This window comes from Melopsittacus undulatus, unplaced genomic scaffold (assembly GCF_012275295.1).
Source record: "Melopsittacus undulatus isolate bMelUnd1 unplaced genomic scaffold, bMelUnd1.mat.Z mat_scaffold_225_arrow_ctg1, whole genome shotgun sequence".
Taxonomy (NCBI): Eukaryota; Metazoa; Chordata; class Aves; order Psittaciformes; family Psittaculidae; genus Melopsittacus; species Melopsittacus undulatus.
Window position 1 is genome coordinate 65,220 of NW_022994170.1, and position 24,479 is coordinate 89,698.

The following is a 24,479-nucleotide window of genomic DNA, read 5'->3' on the forward strand; positions in this document are numbered from 1 at the left end:
AAAAGTGTTTCGCCTTTGCCTGCTCTTGGTGTTGGCATCTCCTAAATGGGGTGAGCTGACCAGGAGATAGTTTTGCCCCTCCTTATCTCTCAGCCCTATCCTCATGCTTGCAGCTGGCACTGCAAGGTGCACACAAGGTGCAGGACTTTGCAGAGCACATTGTGGCTTGCATTTGTTCAGCCTGAGTTCAGTCACCCAAAACCTTGCAGGTTTAATTTGAAACATTATTCAATCTGTGAGTTTCTTTTTTTTCCCCTTCTCTTACTTCTGACATCATTTCCTGAGTGCTATATTCACTGAGCTCTGTAGCCAGATCGTCTTCTCAGCATATGGTGCAAGGAGCTCTTTAAAATGGATTTCAGCTCTCCTTTTACTCTGCAGTGCTTGCTGGTGATAATAACTGTTACTCATGGTAAGTGGATTTTTCTTTATGAAGTTGGCACAGATTGCCTAAATAAGCAGACACCTTAATTTTTCTCCAAGATCTTTTAATGACTCTATCAGGTTTGGGGAGATGTCAAATACCGTAAGTGCTAATGCATGAAAGGGGCAATCAGACCGAAGTAGGATAGATTGGTTTTTTTAGTAAATGAATGATAATTAACAATAGAATACTTTCTCAGTGTACTGCATCTGACAAAGCATTTCAGAGGAGAACGTAAAGTCCTTGTAGGCAGAATGCTGGCTGGAGGGGCCAGGGAGTATGTGGTCCCACTCCTAATGCTTGGTGTGACCTTGGGTTAGTCCCGAGCTGCTGCTGCCCTGCCATTTACGCACCTCTGATTTGCGTACAGCAACTTCATAGCATGCAGGATTACTGTAAGACATGTTGAAGCTGCCACCTTACTTTATGTAAAAGTAGCTGTGCAGGCAGCAGCCGGTTTTGCTATCCTCTGTAAAAGATCCATGGCATCAATGCCCAGAGTATCTGTCTGCACAGTCTTGCAACTCTGAGGGTGGGGTGGGAGATGTTTGTGTCAAATTTGAGCAGAGAAAACATGAGGTGCTCAGCCTTTGTCATGTGTGCATGGTGTGCACACCACTCCCATGTCACAGGGTGGGGGGAAGTTGGCCTTTATGGAAGGCTTCCCACTCCTCTGACTTCCAATTACAGCCTGTCACTATGGGTGGGTCTGTGCCTCTTGAGGTCTCACCTGTGCATTTGCCCGTCTGGGAGGCAGCTGAGAGGGGATGGATGGACACAGCAAGCTTGCTGCCCACATTCTGCATCTCTCTTTTAGGCTCTGTCACCTGGACCAGTGTGCTCAGTGGCAGCTCAGCAGTCTTCTCTGTGGGAATTCAGAGCCTGCAGAACCTCTCCAGTATGAGCAAGAGGGACATGAGATGTTTGACAAGTGTCTTGAGTGATACTTTGTTGGCTAAGTGCGGCACTTCTGCCCCCAGATGCCTGAACTTCCAGAATGGCTCTCTAGTGCTGAAGACTGTGGAGAAAGAGGATGAAGGAAAATATGAGTTTGTTTTTCACAACACCACCAGAGTTTTTACACTGCAAATATTTGGTAAGTAGCCTACTTAACAAATAGCTTTTGAACTTGTGAGCCTGGCTGGAAGCTGGTGCCTTGAAATTCTTCCTAAGAGACCGCTTCAGCTTGCAGGAGCTATAGGTATGTCTGGAACAGCTTTGTAAGATTCTGACACCTCAAGGAGCAGTAATGGTGAGTGTAAACTAAAGGATGCTTGTTGCATCTGTGTTGTCAGTCTCTCCTGTCTGTTGAGCCTTGAAGTAGCCAGTCAATTGAGTGATATGCTGGTTTTCCTGCTGTAAGAGACAACAGCACGAATTGTTTGTGAAGTTGAGCCCACAGTATGTAGACCTGTAGCTGGAAATGGACTTCATTTCTAGAGGACTCTCCTGATGGCTCTCACAAAATCTCTCACTGACCCAACAGCATTTTTGTTGCCTGTGCACACGCTTCCTTAAGGAGTTAACTCTACCTGGCTTGGCTCTGGAAATTGAACTGGTCTTGTGTAGGTCTGGGTTGAGGTGTAGTGGGTTATTCTCCTGCTTCATGGAGCTGAGGAAAGGTGCTAAACAAATCTGGGTATGACTTTCTGATTTTTAGGTGCCCCTGAGCAGCTTGGAGGTCAGTATCTTCTGGGTCTGTTCAGAGACCAGCTATAGGTTTCTTGCCATGCCAGTCTCCCTGCTGTCCTCCCCATGGCCTCAGGATTGCTGCTTCCCTTTTTGTGCCTGCTCATCCATGTGGTGAGAAGACAGATGCAAAATCACTTCTGTACCAGATCCAGCTCATTGCTTGTGTTAAGATGGAGAAGGCTTAAATGGGTTTGCCCCCTGCTGACTAGTGCTCCAGAAAGCCAGAGAACATTGTTCTGGTCCTCATCTCCACCATTCCTTTTATAGGGCTTTCACTTAAAAAAGCTTCTAAGGGAGATTGAAGCGTATGAAATTGTAATGAAAATGTCTGAGCAAACTGGTCTTAGTGAAGACAAATGAATCTTTAAACCTTTTGGGCACAAACAGGCGGAACTGCTGTGGAGAGTAGGTCAAAGATGTGACTCCTTGGCATGAAGATCAGGGGCTTAGACTGAAAGTAGGCAAAGACTGCAAAGTGTCCTAGACTTAACCTCCATTGCAGTGAATTTGCTTTGGGAACTTCTATCTCCTCCTTTTCTGTTGCCACATCTAAGTCAAGGAAACAATTTCACAGCAAAGGTAGTCCTGAGAGCAGTGGATTTTAGCTGAAGGTAATGCCCTAGTTGAACAAAGTGATTTCTGAGTTTATTTACATGGATGTTTACACCAACATTCTCAGAGTTACTCTTACTATTTCTCTGTATAGTCTGTATTTGCAAAGTTGCAAATTTAGGAAATGAGCTGGCTCCTTGTAGTAGGCAGAAAGAGAGAAATTCAGGAAAATGTAATAAGATCAATGAATCATAACTTCATTTCAAACTGGCCTAGTCTGGGTCATCCTATTTACCTGCAGGTGTCTGGTACCTGTGTTGGACATGATTTGTACCAATTGCTCTCTAAAATAGAAGAGGCACTGTGACAACAAAAGTACAAACCTCTGAGGGAGTAGAGGGCTGAGTCTCCCCTGAAGCTAGTTACCTGTTGATTACAGAGGAAGCCTCTGGATGGCATATGCTTTGGGTATTTGCATCATCCTTTCAGATCAGGGGCTTTTATATATCATGTTTTCAATTGCAGTAAGGAAAATGAAGAAACACCAGATTTTCATGGCATCCCCAAAATAGGCACCAGGAGTCACCAGCAGGGTTGGGTGGACTGCTAAGCATTTAGGGCTGGGGCAGGCACTTAGGAGTCTGGTTGGTTACTTCCATGCTCCCTGGCAGTAAATATGGTGGTAGTAAGGAAGCTCCTGTCCAGCTCCAGTTCACTGCTGAGTTGGTTCCTCACCTCTTCTTTCCTTCCTTCCTGTTCCCATTGCCCTGTGCTGTGTGTGACCAGAGCCAACCATTGGTATCCAGTGCTTTCCTAATGGGACTGGAGAGGTGTCTTGCAACGTGAACAGCAACGAGAGCACCAGCTTTCGGTGGCTGCTGAATGGCACCGTGATGAGTGCCCCTGAGGCTTGTGTTAAGGATGGTGGGAAGAAGGTTCGCCTGGACAAAACTGTGCCTGGAGAGCTTGTATGTGAGGTTTACCATGGAAACAGTGTCACCAGGACCAAGCCTGTTTTGCTCTCTTGCAGCTATGGTGAGTAATGATGTCTCCAGAAAACTTCTCTTTTGGTCTCTTGCAGCAGAAAACTAATGTGTTGTTGCTGTCAGAATAATACCGAACTCTTCTGTCATCTGGCAGCTGCCTTCTAGGCTTGCCACGTCCTCCCTTTTAGGAAATTTCCCCTTGACTTCCTCCTGTGTCTCGGAATGACAGCCTAAGACCACAGGAAGGATGAAATTTGTTCAGGAGGTCCTTTTACCCAACCCTACAGCAAGGATGGATTGCCATCTGTCCGTTTTCCTACTTCCCAGTGATGGAGACCTTGCACCCTCCTGTGCACCAATCCTCTATGCCAGTTTAGAAACATGAGCTGCTATCTACCTGACTTTCATCCATTACCCAGGCAGCTTTCCAGTTTCTGCAACATCCCTGTAAAACATGTCCCCAGTTCAACCCTGTTGCTGCTGGATTCAGCTGAGGTTTTCTGCCTTGTCTTTTTTCTCCTTCTTTAGGCTAGCTGCATAAAGATTTACCAGTCTATACAAATGTCTCTCCATCATCTCCTACACCATCAGAGGTGCGGTAAAGACACAGCTCACTTAGTTATGAAATGTAGTGGATTTTCTCTTCATGTCTCTGCTCAGATATGTAGTTCTGTGATAAGGCTATGACTTTATCCAGTGACAAGCTATCCATATATGCTGAGTACTCTGCTGGAATGAGGCCTTGATTTAATGGGACAGAAAATTAGATCCTAGGACTGATCAAAAACACCAGACCTGCATGATGCATGTGAACAAATGAAAAACAAAATTATTAGATAACCTTGGGTGTGCAGACCAGCATTGGTGTTTTTTCTCCTCTCTGGCAGTGAAGATGATCAGCAAAACAACATTAAAATAGCATAATTCTTTATCTATAAGGTTTTGTCAAATTAGGTGTAATTAATATATTCATCTTTGCTACTAAAGAAATTGCACTGTGCAATAGCACTTAGCATTTTAGAAACTGAGGGATTCCAGGTCCATAGCAGCATACAGTTGGTGTGAAAGCAAAATTACTGACATAAACCCTGTTTCATGTGTACTGGCATACAGCGGAAATGCTGAGGGCTCTTCATGCCTGATCACACTGGCACCATTGTGCAGGTTTGGCACTTGTGATTGTGGAAAATGATCTTCATTTTGTCTGGTTAAATTGGTCAGAGGTAGTGTAGTCAGACCCAAGTGGGTTGTGGCACTGGGGAACGGGGATGTGAACATCCACAAGGTGTTCAGTCAAGCCCTGTAATAAAACGTACAAGGGCTGGCAGGTACCATTGTTTATTCTAGGTGGCTGCCCAGTCCCTGAGTGTGATAGCAGTTCCCTATTTTCTTTCGAAAAGCCACGCCACAGGGGAAATTAGTGATAGGTCTGTTGGGAAGGACACATGCATGAACACAGATTTGGAAGGGTCTGAGAGCAAGAACACAACAGAGATTCTAGTTTTTAGTCACTAGTTGCAGCTACATTTGTAAAAAGTAAGCTAAAGCAATTCTGAATACTAGTAAAGTGACTTGAAGAGAGAAACAAGTTCTGTTAAAGATAACAGGTTATTTTTGTTGGTTATTGTTTTCTCCAGGCAAAGTGCTGAATATAGTTTGCACTGTAGGTATGAAATGCATGTAAAAACAGTTATTTAGGCAACTTCTTGGTTGCTGAAATTGATTTTGAATAACAGTTAGCTTAAAACAATTAATTTGGCAGAAATACTGTAAACTTATCAGGCACCAAAGGACTCTGACCACAGGGATCTAAAACAGAGGTTTCAGAATTTAACAAGTCAACATATGTAAAAGGCTTTTATCGGTTCATTACTTTTTTATTACTTGTTTATTATAGATTTCTAACATGATATTTATCTCAAAAAGACCTTTCTAACAAATGGCAATTTTTTAGGAAAAATAGTCAGGAAAAAAAATCCAACATATATTTAAACTTCTGACAATATTCTCTAAGTTTTTATCAAAAAGGAAATGAAATTGTTAGGGAATTATTATTCATTTGCTGAAAGTTTAATTTTAAATATAGATTTTTTTTGAACTTGGTAACTGTTCCTAAAGAGACTGGAACAAGCACTCCAGAAATACCGAGTATGTGTGAATTCACACACAGGAGGAGCTGTGTACCCTTGTTTTTACTGTCCTGGTGAGTGTGTGGACTATAACAGTGTGTAGTATGTACTGGAACATCTGAAACACTTCCCAGCCTTTGGGGATATGCAGCAATTTGTGCATATAGGGTCTTGAAAACAGGCTCTTTGTGAGCCTGTTGGTTTCTGCAGTGTGGTGCTATGCAGGCGTGCGTGCAGCCAAAAAGAAGACAAACTATTCAAAAAGAGATGTGTAAGCTCACCTAAGAAGTTTTAAGGAATCTGCATTATGGTGATAGTTGAGCTGTATGGGGTTATTTTTTTTTTTTTTTCATGTGGAAGAAGAGTTTTCCTTCTGGCTGCCTCAGGTTGGAATAATTGTCAGAGAGGGAGCCAGTCTGGATGAATCTCTTTTCTGCAAGCCTGTGACGCCCTCTACCAGCTTCCTTGCTCAGCAGCAATGTATGTGCAAGCCTGACCCATCAAAGCAAGGAACTCAGCTAAGCAGTAATTACAACTGACTTGTGTGTGGCCTTCTGCTCAGCCATCTGTATCCTTCGCCTCCTGCTAGGTGTTTTGAATGATCTCTGTTGGGAAGGGAATAAAGAGAAATTCTTCCCCAGGCATCAGTGAAGCTGGTTTGTTACAGTTCTGACCGGGGTGGATAAAGTTTGTGGTAGCTGAGAAAGTGATCTTTTATCAGACTTGCTTTGAGGTTGGTATAGTCATTACGTGGTTGTTGTAAGTGGGTCCTCTGGGCCCTAGCACAAGCTCTGAGGGTAGACTCTGCAGCTTTTCTTTCAGCAGGAGATGCTACCTTAGGGTATCTGTCCTCTTCTCAGCTGTCAGTTTTCATAAACCTTGTTGAAATGTAGTATCTTTCAAACCACCACATTTCTTGTTAAATTGTTTAAAACTCATGAATTACCTTAGATGTTATTGGTCAGAGTAGGTAGAAACAAATGCTCATAGCTTAACCAGTAAGTCTCTTCTTTTAGCAAACAATCCCATACTATAATTAAACAATGTGACATAAGTCATGATGTGCCACAGTTCACAGGATCAGCTCCCCTCATCCAACACTAATGTCCACATCTCTAACCTGGCTGCAGGATTTCTCCCCTTTAGAGGAAGTAGCTTGTCCACCCTAACTAGTGTCATGTTCCTCTTGCAGGAGACCTGCTGCAGTATCCGTGGTTCATCTACATCCTTGCAGGGAGTGCAGGGGGTGCAGTTATCCTGGTGGTGCTTGTGTCCTCAGTCATATATGCTGCTGCATGAAAAGGAAACACAAGTTCATACCAGTGCCTTCAGGTGAGTGGAGAATGCTGCTTCCCTCTGGGATGAGCCTCAGTGTAGGCTGAGGTTAAATAGCCTCAGCATGAACTGTTCTCAGCTGGGTCACTACTTGTCTTCTAGCCAGTCCTCCCTTGTCCTGGTGGAGCAGAAAGCTGCATGTTGATGGCAACTATTGTGCCCACCAGGGTGTGGAACTAAACCTTGCTTTTTGTTTTTCACCTCACACTTGCCACCATGTGCTCCTGAAAAGAAAGAAACAACAGAATCTCTTCTATGGGCAAGGAAATTGGGTCTCACTCATATCTAATCCTGATATGACCTGTAGGCTTCTGATGGCAGTCGTTTGTCAACACCAGTCCCTGACTGCAATCTCCCTGTGCCCAGTGACGTCACCTCAAGCTGTGATCCTGCCAGCATGCCCAAGCTGGTCTCTGACAGGTTGCCATTGGCCCACTGTACATGGCATCTGTCTGCTCTGGGAATGGAGCCAGTGCTGCATGAGGAGGAGATACAAGCATGTGTTGGTGGTCTGGCCTTGCAATGGATGTGCTGAGGCTGCTGTGATGTGTGGGACCTCTTTGTTTCAAGTTTCCGGTTTTGGTTTTGCAGAGGAGGAGAAGGATGACAGACTAATAATGTCTATGATCTCCAGTGAAAGTGTGAAGAGCCCCCCCAGTGGAGACCATGTTGAGGCTCAAGCTGCCCAAATTGACTGTCCTCCAAAGCCTGGTGGGTCCAGTGAGTTGATTTATGTTGGACAGATAGCTTGTTTAGGAGGTTGAAGGACAAAAGGGCTGTGTGTGGTTGATAGGGTAGGAGCTGACTATAGAGAGGGGCCTGTGACTCCCTTGGTGAGTACATGCTTGGAAGGTGCTACATTGTGTCCACAGAACAGGAGTTGCAGCAGGTCATTTTCTCAGTACCTTACTCGTGCTTGGCTTCTACACAGGAGTGACTCTTGCACTCACACAGCCATGAGGTGTAATGGCAGCCATCCCACAAGCATCCCACACAGGGTACGCCGGCAGCCTGCAGACTGTTCAGTACCCTCGTGCTAAAACACAGGTCTCAAAACCAGCACCCCCCTCAAAACCTAGCATATTTCCTGCAATTTTATCATGCCTCCTTCCCCTTCCTTCTCATCAGTAACATTTTATAAGACTCAGCATTGTTTTTTCTAAGCAGTCATCTCCAGGAAAGTGTCCACGAATATGCTGATCTGTAAAGACAGCTAAATCCAATAAAAGTTGGAGGTTCATGTATTTCATGGATCGTGGAATGGATTGGATTGGAACGGACCTTAAAGCTCATCCAGTGCCAACCCCCTGCCACAGGCAGGGACACCTTCCACTAGAACAGTTGTTCCAAGCCCCATCCAACCTGGCCTTGAACGCTGCCAGGGACGGGGCAGCCACAGCTTCTCTGGGCTACCTGCGCCAGCACCTCAGCACCCTCACAGGGAAGATTCTTCCTAGTATCTACTCTAAATCTACCATCTTTCAGTTAAAGAGCCATTTCCCCTTGTCCTGTCACTAACGTGCCATTGTAAAAAGCCCCTCTCCATATTTCTTGTAAGCCCCCTTTAGGTACTGGAAGACTGCTGTAAGGTCTCCCCTGAGTCTTTTTTCAGGCTGAACAACCCCAGCTCTCTCAGCCTGTCTCCATAATAGAAGTGCTCCAGCCCTCAGATCATCTTCCTGGCCCTCTTGTGGACTCATAGGTTCATGTTCTTTTCCTGGGGGCCCCAGAGCTGAGAGCAGGACTGTGGTAGGATATCACAATGGCACAGAGGGGGAAAATCACCTTAACCTGCTGCTCAAGCTCCTCTTGATGCAGCACAGGACATGCTTGGTTTCTGGGCTGTGAGCGCACACCAAAGCTGACTCAAGTTGAACTTTTCATCGGCAACACCCCCAAGTCCTTCTCCTTAGGCTGCTCTCAACCATTCTCTTCCCAGTCTGTGTTAGTGATTGGGATTGCTCTGACCCAGCTGCAGGACCTTGTACTTGGCCTTGTTGAACCTCATGAGGTTTGTTAATTTGGGACTAAAGTGGGAATACGATCATGTTTTATCTCTTCAAAGGAATCAAAACTAAAATCCCATGACTTCAGCAAGTGCATGGTCAAGAGAGTGCAGTGGTAAAAACCCTTCAGAAATCTCCTGTTCTGTAAGTGCTTGATGCTAATACTTCACTTTTTGTATTATGTTTTCCTCAATTGTTTTTCACAAATGTGCATGCTGGCAACATCTTACCCAGAAATGCACTATCATCATCTGAAGTAGGCCTAGCAGAGACATCATGAACTGGAGGTCATAGCATTGTCTCAGTACTGCTGTCTCCAATTCTGGTGTCTTCCACTGTACCAAGCACATCCTCTCAACAGCTCAGCTATGTTTTATGTCTAACCTTGGATGCTGCTTTGCTGGGCTTTCAAAATATTAAATACTACTCATGGATATATTGCAAGAAAGAAAAAAAAGTAATTCAGGTAATTGTTTATATATTATACTTAAACTGTATCTCACACTCAAATTTTCTACCAAAAGGTAAAAAGCAGAGGTGTTTTTAAAGTGTTCAGGTGAGAATATATTAAATGTATGTTGTTTCCAGCTTTAATTACTCAGATGTAACTGAGTAGATTTGGCTTTACTATTTTTATATATTTGGGACACCGAAGTGTCTAAAGCTATAACGGACAACTCAATAAATGAGTAGTTACAAAGAAGACTGAAATTTTGCTTGCAGACACCTGGGTAGTGGGGACTGAGAGGGTTAGGCAGCCAGCAGCATCAGGGGCTGGGGAAGGGTTTTTACAAGGGTGAGCATAGTGCAGGCATTTAAACCACCTCTCCCTTCTTCTCCAGATGCTGCCCAGACTGACCAAGATGTTGAGCCTCAGCCACCTGTGGAAGAAAACTTGGCAGTGGAGATGGATGGCTGAGCAAATGCCAAGACCCAGAGGTCATAGTTGATATGGAAAGCCAGGAAAATCCTCAGGACTGTTTCCTAGATCCAAGTGATGACTGATCTGCCATGCTTGCTTGTTATACCCTGCCTTAAAGCCTACAATACTGTCCTTTTGCATCCCATAGTCCCGCTATGTGTAAGAATTAGTCCAGGAAATTTCAGCAGGGGAAAGGCATGAGGTGTCAGGCCTGCTAACTTCATTTTAAAAAATAAATATGTTATACAAGGAAAAGCAGATGCTTGGCTTGAAGGCCACACTGCTGTGGGGCTAACAGGTTCTCTACCAAACAAAACTGGGCAGCTCATTGATGCTTTGCATCTTAATAGACCTGCAGGTAAACTGTGGAGCCCTAGAGGGCAGCCTGAAATGAGACAAGGCAGCTCCTCCGCTTCTTGCCACCTTATGCCTTGCCATGTTTCTCACAGCCAGCAGTTCCTTCAAGGGCAGCATGGCAGGCAGGTTTGGGATGGCCTTCCAGTCCAGACAAAACAAGAACTTGCCAGAGATTTCCTGAGAAAGCCCGCTTCCTTCAGAGATTTCAAGGCATTTTTCACAGGCCCTCAGAACAAAGCTCAATGGAGGTCTCAGCTAGGTATCTGCTGTGCTTGGTGTCTATCTGAATCACTCGCTCTGAGCTCTAGTCCCTTTATGATTTGGTCACCACTTGCTGTTTGGGACCTAGGAGTGGTGGTGGTGGCAGGGACTGCTGTGTGCAGGGCCTTAGGAGGTGATGTTGGCTTGCTTGCCTTTTGACTTCCCTGTAATGGCTTTCACCCAGAACCTCACTGCTCAGGTTGTGAGTTAAAACAGCTCCATCACTAGCTTGCTTGTGGCAGGAGGGGGCCTGGGGTGTGTAATTTTGTCAGAAATGTTGATTATAACGCTGAGATCGTTCATACAGTGCAAGCATTAGAGCCTTTAGTGTAATGATTTAGCTACTGCAAGCTGATAAAGCAGGCCATCTGCCTGTACATGTAGGCTTTTTCAGTGCTGTGTTACTTGGACAGGCAGGAGGCAGGAGCCATTCACAAACTCTACTTAGGCAAGTCTTACTGCTACACATGTCCTGTTCTGCTCAGAGGAGGTTTGCAAGTAGAGCAGCTGGGGTATGACTTGCAGGGAAGAAGGATGAGGGTAAGGGAGAGGGAAAAGGCTCTGTCCCATGGCAGCAGGTAGCTTGAGTCCCTGGCAAGCTGCCCAGGGTTGCAGGGCTCTCGGAGCACAAGGAGTACTGCAGATGAGCTTGCCAGAGCAAGGTATTTACTGTATGAGTGCATTTTTGGTAGCTGGAAGTGAGACATGTTGGTGTTAACCTAGCCCTGTGGGCTAGAAAGGCATGGTAGAGTAAAAGGAGATGTGGTACAGGTAGAGGCTTGAAAGGAGTGGGGAAGTGTGTGTTGGCATTCCTCTCTTCCCTTTCTTGCATCCCCTCTCTCTCCTTTTGTTCTTCTCTTATATTGTGCTAATATTGCGCCATGAATCCCTTAGAAACAGATTTGAGGTATGCCTTGTAAATGTCACCCAACAAGGTCTGCAAGTACCCCAGCAAAGTCAAAACCCAGCTGAAGCCACTTCTCTCCCAGGCGGGGGAGCTGGTGGGACTGCTGCATGCTCACCTGAAGTCTGCATGTCTGTGTACATGGCTAACAGCTCTGCACCTGTGACGCCCCAGCCATAGGTGGTTGTTCTTGTTTCCTTGTCTTGTCACTCTGTTTAGAATACGTTTGGATCTCGTGTGCTGTGTTGGTGGTGATTCAGCCTCTCTGCTTTTTAGGCTGTCATAGGAATCAGGTGTTTCCACAGTAAGAGGAAGATAGTATTTCTTTTCCTCATGGTGCTGTTCTTAGCTCCTTTCAGTGCAAACATTCCTCAAAGGCTGTGAGTTGAATGACAAAAATGTGATGCCAAGTGCTTGGGGTGGCAGCTGCCTGTAAGGCAGCACAGTGGGCAGTGAGTGAAGCTGGGTGAACAGGGGCTGCTGTCACCAAAATCGGACGACAGTCAGCTTTGCATCTCTTCTGCAGCTTTTCTGCCAGGGGCTACGCAGGGGGACAGTCGACTGCCATTACGTGCTTTGAAGGGGGAACGTTTCTTTGGGCTGCTCTGAAGTAGAAGCCAGCAGCATTCTGGGTGCTGAGGGTGGCAGAGTAGGGCCACCCTTGTCCTGCTGAGCTGGTGCATCCTACCTTCAGCTTGTCCTAGTGCTGCCTTGCTTCTGTCAGCCCTGGGAAGGGCTGGTGTGCCCTATTAGCACTTCACCACCATTAGTGTAACCCCAGTCCAGGAAGCATTTTTCCCATTGAAACAGGAATCTGAGACTCAAGATTGCTTTATAGGGCACATGGCTTTATGAGACATATGTCTACGAGGACATGGCTGGTTTTCTGTCCTTCCTTGCTGAAAATGCAGGGCAAAGGTTTCTGTTACTGTGAGGTGAGAAGTGCAGCCTGTGTTCTTCCTTTAACTCTATGTGTTCATGTCCAGCTATTGTTCTTTTTTTGATGGTTTTCTTTTCCCCATTTTGATTTTGTTCCTAATTAAAAGAGGATCTGTTTTCTAACTTCTTTTGGAAATGTTTAAGTTCTGTTATTGTAATAATTGTTTCTTTACGGGTTTCACTGAAAGTACAGTCTAGTTCCCAAAGTTTCACACCAGCCAACTGAAGGAAAGGTGGTAACAAGTTATTGGCTGCCTTGGGTAGTGTGGAGAACAGAGATCACAGGGACATTTGTCACAAAGATATCACAAGAAGAGGCTGTAGGACACTAGCATGCAACTAGTCCCTGATGGAGGTGTGTGTGCTAATGTGTCTGCACATCTGAGTGCCTCGGCAGCTCACCAAAACCCTGCTGTGGTGCCTTGCTCAAACTGTGAGGTGCAGGGAAGGGATGCAGGGAGGTGATCTTGTTTTGCCTGTATTTACTCCACCAGTGTTTTGTGACACCTAAGACACCTTAGCTTGTGAGAGAGGGATGCTTGACTGTCATAGCTCCTTTGAAAGGAGTGTTGTGGTTTAACCCCAGCTGGCAATCTATAACATGCAGCTGCTCACTCATTTCCCTCCTTCCCTTCCACCCACTCCTGGAAGGATGGGGAGGAGAACTGAAAGAACATAACTCCCACAGGTTGAGATAAGAAACAGTCCAGTAACTAAGGTATAACACAAACCATTAGTGGTAATAATAATGGATAAGGAAAATAACAAGGGAAGAGAATACAACTGCTCCACCACCCGCTCACCAATACCCAGCCCGGACCTGAGCAGCTATCTAGCCCTTCTGGGTAAATGCCCACCAGTTTTATACAGTGGGCATGACATGCTGTGGTATTGGAATACCTCTTTGGTTAGTTTGGGTCAGATGTCCTGTCTCTGCTTCCTCTTGGTTTCCCCTCCTCCCTGGCAGAGCATGAGACTCAGAAAGTTCTTGGTCACAGTAAACATTACTGAGCAGTAACTAAAAACATCGGTGTTATCAGTGCTGTTCCCAGGCTGAAAGTCAAAAAACTACAGCACTGTACCAGCTACTAAGGAAGAGAAACATGACTGCTACTGCTGAACTCAGGACAGAGAGGTAGCTCTCTCATTGCTCATCCTTAGACAAGTGGGCCCAGATGGTACATAAAAACAATATCCTGGTGGTTTGTGATCATATAAATCCCTTGAGTTTACGAGTACAGGATTAGCCCTGGAGCAGTGGTGGGACTGGACATGGTGATCGTGTTTTTGCAGCCCTGCGAGCACAAACCCAGCACTTCAAGGAACCTCCTTCCTGAATTTGCAGTTGGCTTCCAGCCTACTGGTGCTGCTGTCGCTTGAAGGCAATAGGAGATACTTCCATCAGAAAGTATCTGGACAGATTAATGGGTATGGACATATGCAGGGCTGTCAGGAATCAATTTGACCAGAAACATCTGTCTGTGCTTGCGTTTTTGGGGACTTCTAGTGGCCCAGATGATGCTGTTGCCTATGCCATCCCTACACTTGCTGGTTGCTTGAGAGAGCACTTGGTGTTGCCAGGGTTGCCCCTAGGGACCTGTTGGCCTCCTGTGGGGACAGCTGGTTCCACAGACAGCTGACAGTCACACTGTCCTCTCTTGGCCACTGGTCTTATGGCTGGGAATGGACGACTGGGCGTGAGTAGGCAGAGTTCCATCCTTCTGCCTCAGAGGATTAAGGCAGGAGGAACGGGAGCTCCATTTCTGTGGGAAATGCGGATCATTTGTGATGTTTTTTTTACCAGCTGGAAAAAACCACCAGTGGTTTATAGTACTGTGCAGAATGGATGTTTAGCTTTGTATCCATGTCACTGTTTTGTGGTGGGAAGAGAAAAATTTCCCACTGCATGCGGCAAATGATCAGCAACAATGACACAAAATGAAATTCAGTGTTGTCATAATAGAATTCATGCAGTTTGTGAATATAAAAAAGAGACAGAGGATGATCTTATTTGACATAAGGACATAGGTGAAAGCAAAAGCAGAAAAAAGGTGTGGTGTATAACAGTAGCAGAGAGAGGGAAATGATCCGTTCAGATTTTTTTTAGCATTCAGGATAAATTTCTCCAACAAAATTCTCACGTCAGTAAAGCTCCCCATCCTAGTTTATGAAACAGTTTTGTGCCATTCTTTCCAGCCTTTACCCCAGATGATGTGGCCTGATGTCCTGGTGGCTGTGTATGTAGCCTTGGAGTCCTACCTCTAGGCAGGGTGGAGTGAGGTGCCCCATAGGCTTCCATAGGTAAACACACAGGATCAGTAACAGAAGTGGGCAGGAAGAGCAGCATCACCCATGTCTGTCTGAGATGGAAGCAGAATTTGGTGATGTGTCATTGAAGAGGCTTGGATTAGCATTTGGGTCTTGTTTGTGCATTCATCCATGTTGCTTAGTGCTGGGGCGCAGTCAAACCCTGACTGTACAAGGCTAGCGATGGTGAAGTTCCTCGAGCATATGCGATACTCCCCTCTCGTCCTCTGGTATAAAACAGGCTGTTAAACCGCATCATTGCCCAGTAGGGACCCTGTGACTTTTAACGACAAGGGACTGCATCAGTTTTTTTCACAATGGGCACTATGTTTCCTTACGGCAAAGGTATGTGACTCATCTCTTAGGCAGTGGATGTGCCTGGAGACAGTAGGGGAGGCTTTACCAAGAACCTGGAAGGTCCTTAGATGGAAGCCCTTCTAAATATTTGTACTTTTGCAGCAAGCAAATGAAGGCAGGCATTGTGTTAATTATATCAAGATTAATTTAAGTCGGTATGATCAGTTAAGACATCTCTTTGGGCTATGCAGGACCACTGGGAAATGTGGGGTCTTTCTGGCTGGCCTCCCTCAGATACCACTTGTGTGGCTTCAGGCTGGCTGATGGGCTCAAGTGAAGCTCTTTGCCAGCTCTGGGATTGAGAGAATCTTACTTTCCAGCCATCTTGATAACTGGCAAGAAACGTGGCTGAATCACACAGCCATCCACTGTTGATAGGGACTAAAGAAACTGCCTGTATCAAAGCAGACTGACTGCAGAGCAACAGATGTGAATGACAAGACAGATGGGGTGTGGGGGAGGAGGGATCTAGAGACACCCCTACTAAAATGTTCAAATATGGGTAACCCCTCAGAAGCTAGACAGCAATTGCATTCCAATATCACGTTAGGAGCCCGGGGCTGTTTCTGCCCATGCAAGCCAATAGCATCAGGAGCACCTTCATGAAGGAATTTCTCACCTCAGCCAGAAGGTGGGATTTCAGCCCCAACAGCTCCTTGTCCCTGGGGTTCCCCCACCCTCCCATCAGCCCTGAGGGCATGAAGAGCCTGACTTCATAAAATCATACATTATGCTTGCAAGTTTAGATACCTGACTATGTCCCTCACCTCTCAACACACCTACAGATGTGTGCCTGGCACGTTGGTTCCCACCCCAGGAGCTAATGTTGCCATCTTCTTCAGTCTGTGTCTTCCACTGTCTTCAGACTTTGCTCAGAGAAGGGGCCATTGGCCAGCACCATGTCTTCCGTTTGCTGAGGGAGCTGGGTTTGGACTCACTGGGCTGCCACCCAGAGATATGCCTGATATCCCAGCTGGAGCTGGCTGTGGAGCTGCAGACAAGTGAGTGGGGTGATTCATGGTTTCCCTTCGCTCTTCATATGGTCTCTGGGGGCTGGAGGGGTGGGTGTTGTGAGGATAAGTGAGTCTCTGCCTCCTGGGAGATGGGAATCCTTGGCCTGCGTCCACTATTTTATGGGCATTTTGGGGCAGGGGACTGATGCTGGTGCATGGGGAGGCATCTCTAGCCTGCTCATTGTGTTGCTGTACCAAACACTGATGGTAAGGACAGGTTCCCATCTGTAGAGGTAGCAAATATGGGTGACTATTATCCTTTATTTTTAATTGACTTATTTTTCTGGTTAGCATATTCTATGTCACATTTAGCCAACATACATGATGAAATACTGGATGGGGCTATAGTATAGGCTGTGTATTTAATATTGTATAGTAATATTGTGTAGTTAATATTATATATGAGGGGAAAAAGCAAAACTTGGAACCTGAATTCCATGCAGAATTTTAAAACACACCTGAATTGATAATAACAACGGATAGTTTTAGTATTGACTAACACTATAGAAGTATTGCAGACCAATGTTTACTTGGAGGAAATTTTCTTCAAATCTTTTGGAACTGTAGATACAGTATATTAAAGATAATTATTATCTGCTCCTGTATCATATGCAAATGGATATAGAAATACTGCTCAGTGGCTATCCTCTTGCCAGCATTGCTATCTCAGCTTTGGTTTATACAAGTTCTTTTTGGAGAGAAAAAACGTATTTTCCCAAACTAGGGACAGAAGCAGTTATAATAAATTTTTTTTTTTGATACTGAAAGTCACATAATAAGAAATCTTCAAACAAAAAAACAAACAAAAAAAGAAAGATGTGATGCTGCTTTTGTCTATGTGAAAAGAATCACAATACTGACTTTGAATGCATAACTTGAAGGAAAGGGCATTAAGAGTTTATGCTGCATTCCTGGGAAAGCTTTCCATCACAGAGCAATGGGCATCAGATATTTCTCCACTGAAACACAGACAAACCTATAGTTAGGAGATTTGGGACAGCAAGGATGTGACTTATATGAATGGCACAGTCAACTGCCTGTCAGTCTTCCTTCACCTGGAGCAGAATAGAGAAGGTGGGGTGGGTGAAGGCTTTTCTGAGGTGCGACATGGAGCCTGGAGCAGGAGCTGCCTGCTGGGTGGATGTTTCTGTTGTCACAGGACAAACAGTGACAGCACTGAGAGCAGGAGGAGGATTCAGAGAGCAGAGTCACCACTGTGGGAGATCCACAAGGAAGAAAGGGCACATGGGTGAATGCCTGAGGGTACGGAAGTGTCATGGGTTCAGCAGTAGCTCATGGTCTGCCAGGGAGGAGGGAGAGATAGGGCGCCTGGTCTGGGCTAGTCGGGGAGGTATTCCATACCACAGCACGTCCTGCTCGGGGAGGGGACTGGAAGCTGGCCGGGAGGGAAGGAGTTAACACGCCGGGCTGAGCTCGGGGAGGCAACGGGAAGCTCGCTCTGGGGTTAAATAAAAACCGCACCTTGCTTTCTCCTCATACTTGATAAACACTAACACAGCTAATATATATGAAAAGTAATTGGTAAAATCCTGAAACCGTGAGAGCAAGAGAAAAAAACTGTGAGAGCCAATAAAACAGCATTGGTGACAAATGACTATAAATCCGCTCAGATCTGTTCTTATCTCAAACCTCGGGCCCCACGTTGGGCGCCAAAAATGTCGTGGTTTAAATCAAGTCCCCAACTCCGGAGAGTTAGGAAGAAGAATCCAAAGAATGTAGCCCCCACAGATTGAGATAAAAACGGTTTTAAACTAAATCTGCCACAGTTCCCCCTTTGGTTCCCTTCCCCCCCCCCCCCCTCACCTTCCCACTCCCGGAGGGATGGGAAGGAGAGCCGGAGGGATACAACTCCCACAGATCGAGGTAAAATCAGTCCAGCAATCAAGGTATAACAGAAATAACTACCGGTACCAATAACAAATCAATGTTAAAGGAGACAAACAGGGAGAGAGAATACGATACCACCCGCCGCCACGAGGCCAGCAGCCGGAAACCCCAGAGCGAGCTTCCCGTTGCCTCCCCGAGCTCAGCCCGGCGTGTTAACTCCTTCCCTCCCGGCCAGCTTCCAGTCCCCTCCCGAGCAGGACGTGCTGTGGTATGGAATACCTCCCCGACTAGCCCAGACCAGGCGCCCTCTATCTCTCCCTCCTCCCTGGCAGAGCATGAGCTACTGCTGAACCCATGACAGGAAGTGATGCTGAATAATGGCAGTCACAGATGCTGTTTCTTCACTCAAATGGGGGGGGAGGCTGCAGGGGTCTCAAGCAAATTCTGTCCTCCATCATCCTGCCAACTCTTTAGGCAGTATAAAGTGTTGCCCTTTGGAAATCTGTAGTCACTGCTGCTTCCTCCTTGCTCCCACTCTCCCCAACATTTTGCATGAATTGGGTTCTCTAGATCATAGAATCATAGAATAGTTAGGGTTGGAAAGGACCTGAAGATCATCCAGTTCCAACCCCCCTGCCATGGGCAGGGACACCCTCACACTAAACCGGATCACCAAGGCTTCATCCAACCTGGCCTTGAACACTGCCAGGGATGGAGCATTCACAACCTCCCTGGGCAATCCATTCCAGTACCTCACCACCCTAACAGGAAAGAATTTCTTCCCTATAGCCAGTCTAAACCTCTGCTGTTTAAGTTTTCAACCCATTACCCCTTGTCCTATAATTACAGTCCCTAATGAATAATCCCTCACCGGCATCCCTGTAGGCCCCCTTCAGATACTGGAGGGCTGCTCTGAGGTCTCCATGCACCTTCTCTTCTCCAGGCTGAACAGCCCCAACTTTCTCAGCCTGTCTTCATATGGGAGGTTTCTCCAGTCCCCTGATCATCCTCGTGGCCTCCTCTGGACTTGTTCTAACAGTACCATGTCCTTTTTATGTTGAGGACACCAGAACTGCACACAGTACTCCAAGTGAGGTCTCACGAGAGCAGAGTAGAGGGGCAGAATCACCTCCTTTGACCTGCTGGTCACGCTTTCTTTTGAAGTATCCTGAAGCCCAGGATACAGTTGGCTTTCTGGGCTGAGAGTGCACACTGAAGCTGGGTCATGTTCATTTTCTCATTGACCAACACCCCCAAGTCCTTCTCCACAGGGCTGCACTGAATTTCCTTTTTTGCCCAAACTGTAACTGTTCCTGGGATTGCTCCGACCCAGGTGTAGGACCTTGCACTTGTCATGGTTTAAACTTCATGAGGTTGGCATCAGCCCACCCTCACAAGCGTGGCAAGGTCCCTGAGAATGGTTGCTGATAGCAAGTATGTTTTGAGTTACTGCTCAAATGTTTGGTTTGTCAAGGCCTTTTGCTGAGCCTCATGCTCTGCCAGGGAGGAGGGGATGGCCGGGAGGAAGGAGAGACAGGACACCTGACCCAGGCTAGCCAAAGAGGTATTCCATACCATAGCATGTCATACCCAGGATGTAACTGGGAGAGACCCGGAAGGGCTGGAGCTCTGGGGGGATGGAGGATGGTATCGGTCGGTGCTCGGTCGGGCAGGGGGGGTGAGTTATGGGTCAGTGGCTGGTGAGGTGTGTATTCTCTTCACTTGTTATTGGCTTTATCATTATTTATTTGTAGTAGTAGTAGCAGCAGTGATTTGTGTATGCCTTAGCTATTAAACTGTGCTTATCTCAATTCTTTGGATTCTCCTTCCTAACTCTCTGGGAGTTGGGGGAGCGGGGGGGAGGGGGGGGGGGGGGAGTGAGTAACAAGCTGTGCGTACTTGGTTTAAACCATGACACTTCACCTCAGCTTCTCTCCAGGTAGTAGATTACAGCTCCCCAGGCTTCTCCGGTGATACTTAGCCTGGGAAAACTGGGGAGTCCTCTCTGCCTTTTTTTCATGAGGGCATTTGCATGGAATGTGCTGTGCTAGTTTTGATAAGCCCAAGAAAGGAGTAAGCAGAAAACTTCTCATAGCAGCAGATGGGAGATACCTTTTCTTTTTTATTCTGCTCCCCAGTTCTTCTCTAGTTCGAGCCAGCTCTTTCAGGATTTTTTCTCCTGACTTCACTTTCTTGTATGGGTTTTGCCAAATGAGATGGGAGAAGAGTGGTAGGCAGGCAGGAGTTCCCACTAGCTTTTTAGGTGAGAACATTCCTGTTGCCTTCCCTTGCTGTGCACAACCTGGTCAGGATTTCTGTGTTGCCATAGGAGGACACAGTGAAAAGCTGTGCAACTTAAGCTTCTGTTTGCACATATTCCTGCAAGCTGTGGAGGGTTTGGAGTTCTTTTTCTTCAGGTGATTCATTCTCTGAAAAAAAGTTTTGTTTCCCTTATCTTTTGTTGAGATTTTAAGCTTTGTAATTTGGAAAATACAAAAGCCTGTTGATAGCTTTCTCTGGAGAACCAGTTGTAGGAGAGGCTCTTCTTTGCTGGAGAGATCTGTAGGAGTCAACATTGCCATGAGTTTAATATCTATCTTGAAAAAAAAACCCAATGGTTAAACAGCCTCAGTGAGAAAGGAAAGTAGATGTCTGTGTTTTATACTGCATTACCAATGCTGCAGATGCTTAAAAGAACTTCAAGATAACTCAAATAACCACTATAGCTGTAGTTCCAACCCAGTGCATCTTATTTGTGTGGGCACAAAGGATGCACAGTAACTTTCCATTGAGGCTGCGCTACAAAGCAGCCACTGAAAGTGGTGTAGGTATAGGACATGAAAAAAACATTGTCAAGAAAAAGTCCATTTTTCCATGATGTAAACAAAAAGAGTGGCTGAAAAGAATGATGACACCATCCTGTACCTGACCAGTGAGATCTTATTTGTGGCAATAGAGGGTCTGAATGGAAGGTGCTTTTAGATGGTGCTTTGTAGGCAGGCAGTTGGGAGCCTGGGGATTGGGTCACAGGAGTATCTGGTTTCCTTTGTTGTCCTTCTTTGGACTGTCTGGCTGGCCTTAGCAAACCATTTACCCCTCTGTCTCATTTCCCCACCTGTAGTACTGTGATGATCACATAGGACTCCTCTGTAAAATGGGTTTAAGCCTTGCTGATACACAGCAGCACCTCATACCGGTGTGTTGGTGTGGCTGAGAGCTGGGAAGCCCTGTGGGGTGCTGCATGCAGAGGTCTTGCATGTGAGCGATATAGCCTGGCTGGCCACAGGATGTCTGACTGCTCAGCATGCGAGGAAGGAGGTTTACCAAAGCTGCTATAGTGAACAGCATCTATCTTGTTAGCTTTTCTGTCTTGTGAGGTGCTGGTTTCCTTCTGTCTCTCAGGAGTGTGACAGAAGGAACTGGTAGATGTATTGCCCTCTTGGAAATACTGTGAAAAACCACAGCTTGTGTCCACTCCCCCCGTGCTCGGATGCATTACATAGACCATCCCTTGCCTGCCTTACTGAGCTCTTAAACCCCAGAAATACTCAGAAGCACAATGACACAGTACATCAGCCATTATCCTTCCTGGCTGACGAGCCATGGGCTGTAAATGTTTAGAAACATGGACAGCTTTGTGCCTGTATTTTCCTCTGCTGTGCAAAGACCCGCTCTTTGCCAACACTTGCTTAGCTCTCTGCTGAAGCCACCCAGCATTTCCTGTGCATGTTGGCAGCAGAGCCCAGCATGGCTGGGATGGAGTGAGCCTGTCCTGCTTCCCTGCTGTCCCTGCACACTGAGGACCTGCCCATCTGGGTCTGCTGCTGCTTGTCAGCCCTCATGTGTGGCTGGGTCACACTGATGAGAAATGTGTGTGCCTGGTCTGGCCAGGCCGGGGTCCTTGTACTGGTGTGCCATGTGTGCTTGCTCAGGCCTGCCAGGCAGAGCAGGGTGTCCTGCCCGATCAACTGGCCAAAACCTCACTGTCTTGCCATGGAAAGTGTCTCGGCTCCTGTTTTCTGCCCCACATACTGTCTTCACGGCTTGCTAGATGAGCTGATGTATTGAAATAGCTATATGTAGGAACAGGCAGACATCAGAGCAGTCAAAACAAGTTCACAGGGAACAGGAAACTTGTGGGACCAGAGAAGAAGTGAGGGAAACTGAGCTGCTAAGTTGAGGTCCACACTGAGCAGCAAAAGGGCTTGTGTGCTGCACTGGAACTCATGGCCCCAGGTGTACCTGGTGCAAAGAGCATCTGTATAAGTTATGTGAAAGACACCAGGATGCTTTTTCTTGCTTCAGTGTGCAGCAGCAAGTTTGGGGCTTACAGGTCACTCAGGTGTTTATGAGAAGTTTACCTCCAAATTTCCTGGTGATAAGGGCCAAAACCTCCTTATGTATATGTACAGTCCCACATAATGGGCTTTTGTTTGCTATCATAGATCCACTGTCAAATAAATTACAGTCACAGATGACAAGCAATTTTGGGATCCACAGTGACATTTCAAGGAGGCTGATCCAAGCTGTTCTAGGAAAAAGGACATTTCTATGGCTGCCTACACGCATCCCAGGGCTGCACTGGTAGGACAAACCCCTACAGTGACTTTTGCAGAGTACTAAGAGAGTTGTGCTGATGGCTTTGCAGTTGAAGTTAAGACCTTCCTTTGTGTGTAGGAACTGTATAAAGGCCATTCAGGGCCCTTCCTAGGAATAAATGTTTTTAATACTAAAATGTATTTCCCAGTTGTTTGTACTCAGTCTCTTGAATCAGTTTTCTTATCCTCCTACCTATCCATTTTGGGCTGTCCCTCACTCCTCTCTGGTGTTATAATAGTATAATAGGTATAACATTATACAAGACCTGAGTTATTAGTGCATTTCTTAAGCTGATGATTTCTGGAGAGTGTCAGATCTTGACCAAAACATTTCTTAGATGGTAGTAGCAAGTTGTCTTTCCTGGATAAATTTCAAAGAGAAGCTGTTATCTTCCTTGGGTAGCTAGTCCATCCCCTCTCTGGTGATGAAGAGTCATATTGTAGCTAATACAGGTCTCTGTGTATTTATCACTGTTAAAACTGGAAGAGGCTGTTCTGTTCATCTGTCTGGCTTCATGTGTAAGACAGATTAATTGCATCATGCCAGCAGTCTTTTGCTTGGACTGCAGCATGTTACGCAGTAGTAATAATGTTGCTGACATTACTAGAATAAGATGCTGAAAGTTACATTCTAGATCCTGGATCATTATAGACGATGCAAATCAATGTCAGATAAGCAGGACTGAAATGCACCATCTACAGGAATAACTGATGGGATGCTGACAGCTGCTGTAGCCTCAGTCATTTTGAACCACATTTTGTCAGACTGTTCTGTCTAAGGAGGTTACACACCTTCAGACCATACTGAAACCTTTAAACTGGGTGCTTTTTGTGAGGTTTTTGGCTGTGACTCATGTTTACAGGTGGAATAAGAAGAAAACAAGTCTGAGAGAGAGAAAACACCTGGGGCTGATGATACATTGTTATAGATATAACAAGGGATAACAGTTTCTCTTTGAATTGTTAATCTGAGGACTATTCTGCACTAGTCATGGTTTGTCAGCTTCCATTTACCATTTTTAGAGAAGGACAAAAAAGCTTATGCATGCAGTCATTGCATTACTGACAGGGTGTCTCACTATTTTTTGAATATTTCCACAGCATATAGGCAAAGCAGTGCTTTCAGTTTGCAATGTAACAGGCTCCAAGCCGCTGAATCAGCTATCCCCACTAAACCCTTGGCCAAAAGCTTTCTTTTGTGAGTTCTTAGTTTTTCATATTTGTAGTGCTTCATTCAAGCTGAATTTCTTCCTTTCCTGGCTTTGCATAAGGCAGAAGTGAAGAGGAGGTGATATGTGGCCTTCATTCAGCAAATGGCTGAAACTGGATGTGAAAGCCAGCAGTTCCTTGGCATTTCATACTGCAGGGGCAACTGCCAACTGCCAGAGCTGACTTTGCTTCTTCCCCACTCCAGCCCACTGCCCATATTCCTCCTGTCCTCTCAAAAAGCTACAGTAGAGGGGAAAGGTGAATGTGCTATCACAGAAACCGCAGTCTACCAGCCAGGGCAGCCCAGATGGAGCCCAGTCTTAGGGTGCAGACCCAGGGGATCTCCCAAGAATAAGGTTAGCCTTAGCCAAAGTTTTCCCTATGGCACATGGTATTGCCCATCTGGTTTTTCCATTTCAACATCACATTCGCTCCTCTCACAAACTGAGCCTGTCATTGGAGTTGAGAGATACAAATTTGCAGTGCTCTTGTCATTTTTCATGGTGAGGATCCCAGTCTGGTGGTGGGTGCAGGGTGTCTGACTTTTCCCAGGGAAGAGTATTGCATGCAAATACCACTTATACAACCTAAGCTTCATACCAGAGGATATGGTGCAAGTTAGCAGCTGGACTACAAACGG

The 24,479-nt window shown here is 46.0% G+C and overlaps 1 pseudogene; it reads left to right on the forward strand.

The window, feature by feature from the left end:
• Positions 1 to 351: 351 nt before the first annotated feature.
• On the forward strand, positions 352 to 10,129 carry LOC117438395 (hepatocyte cell adhesion molecule-like; annotated as a pseudogene).
• Positions 10,130 to 24,479: the final 14,350 nt, after the last annotated feature.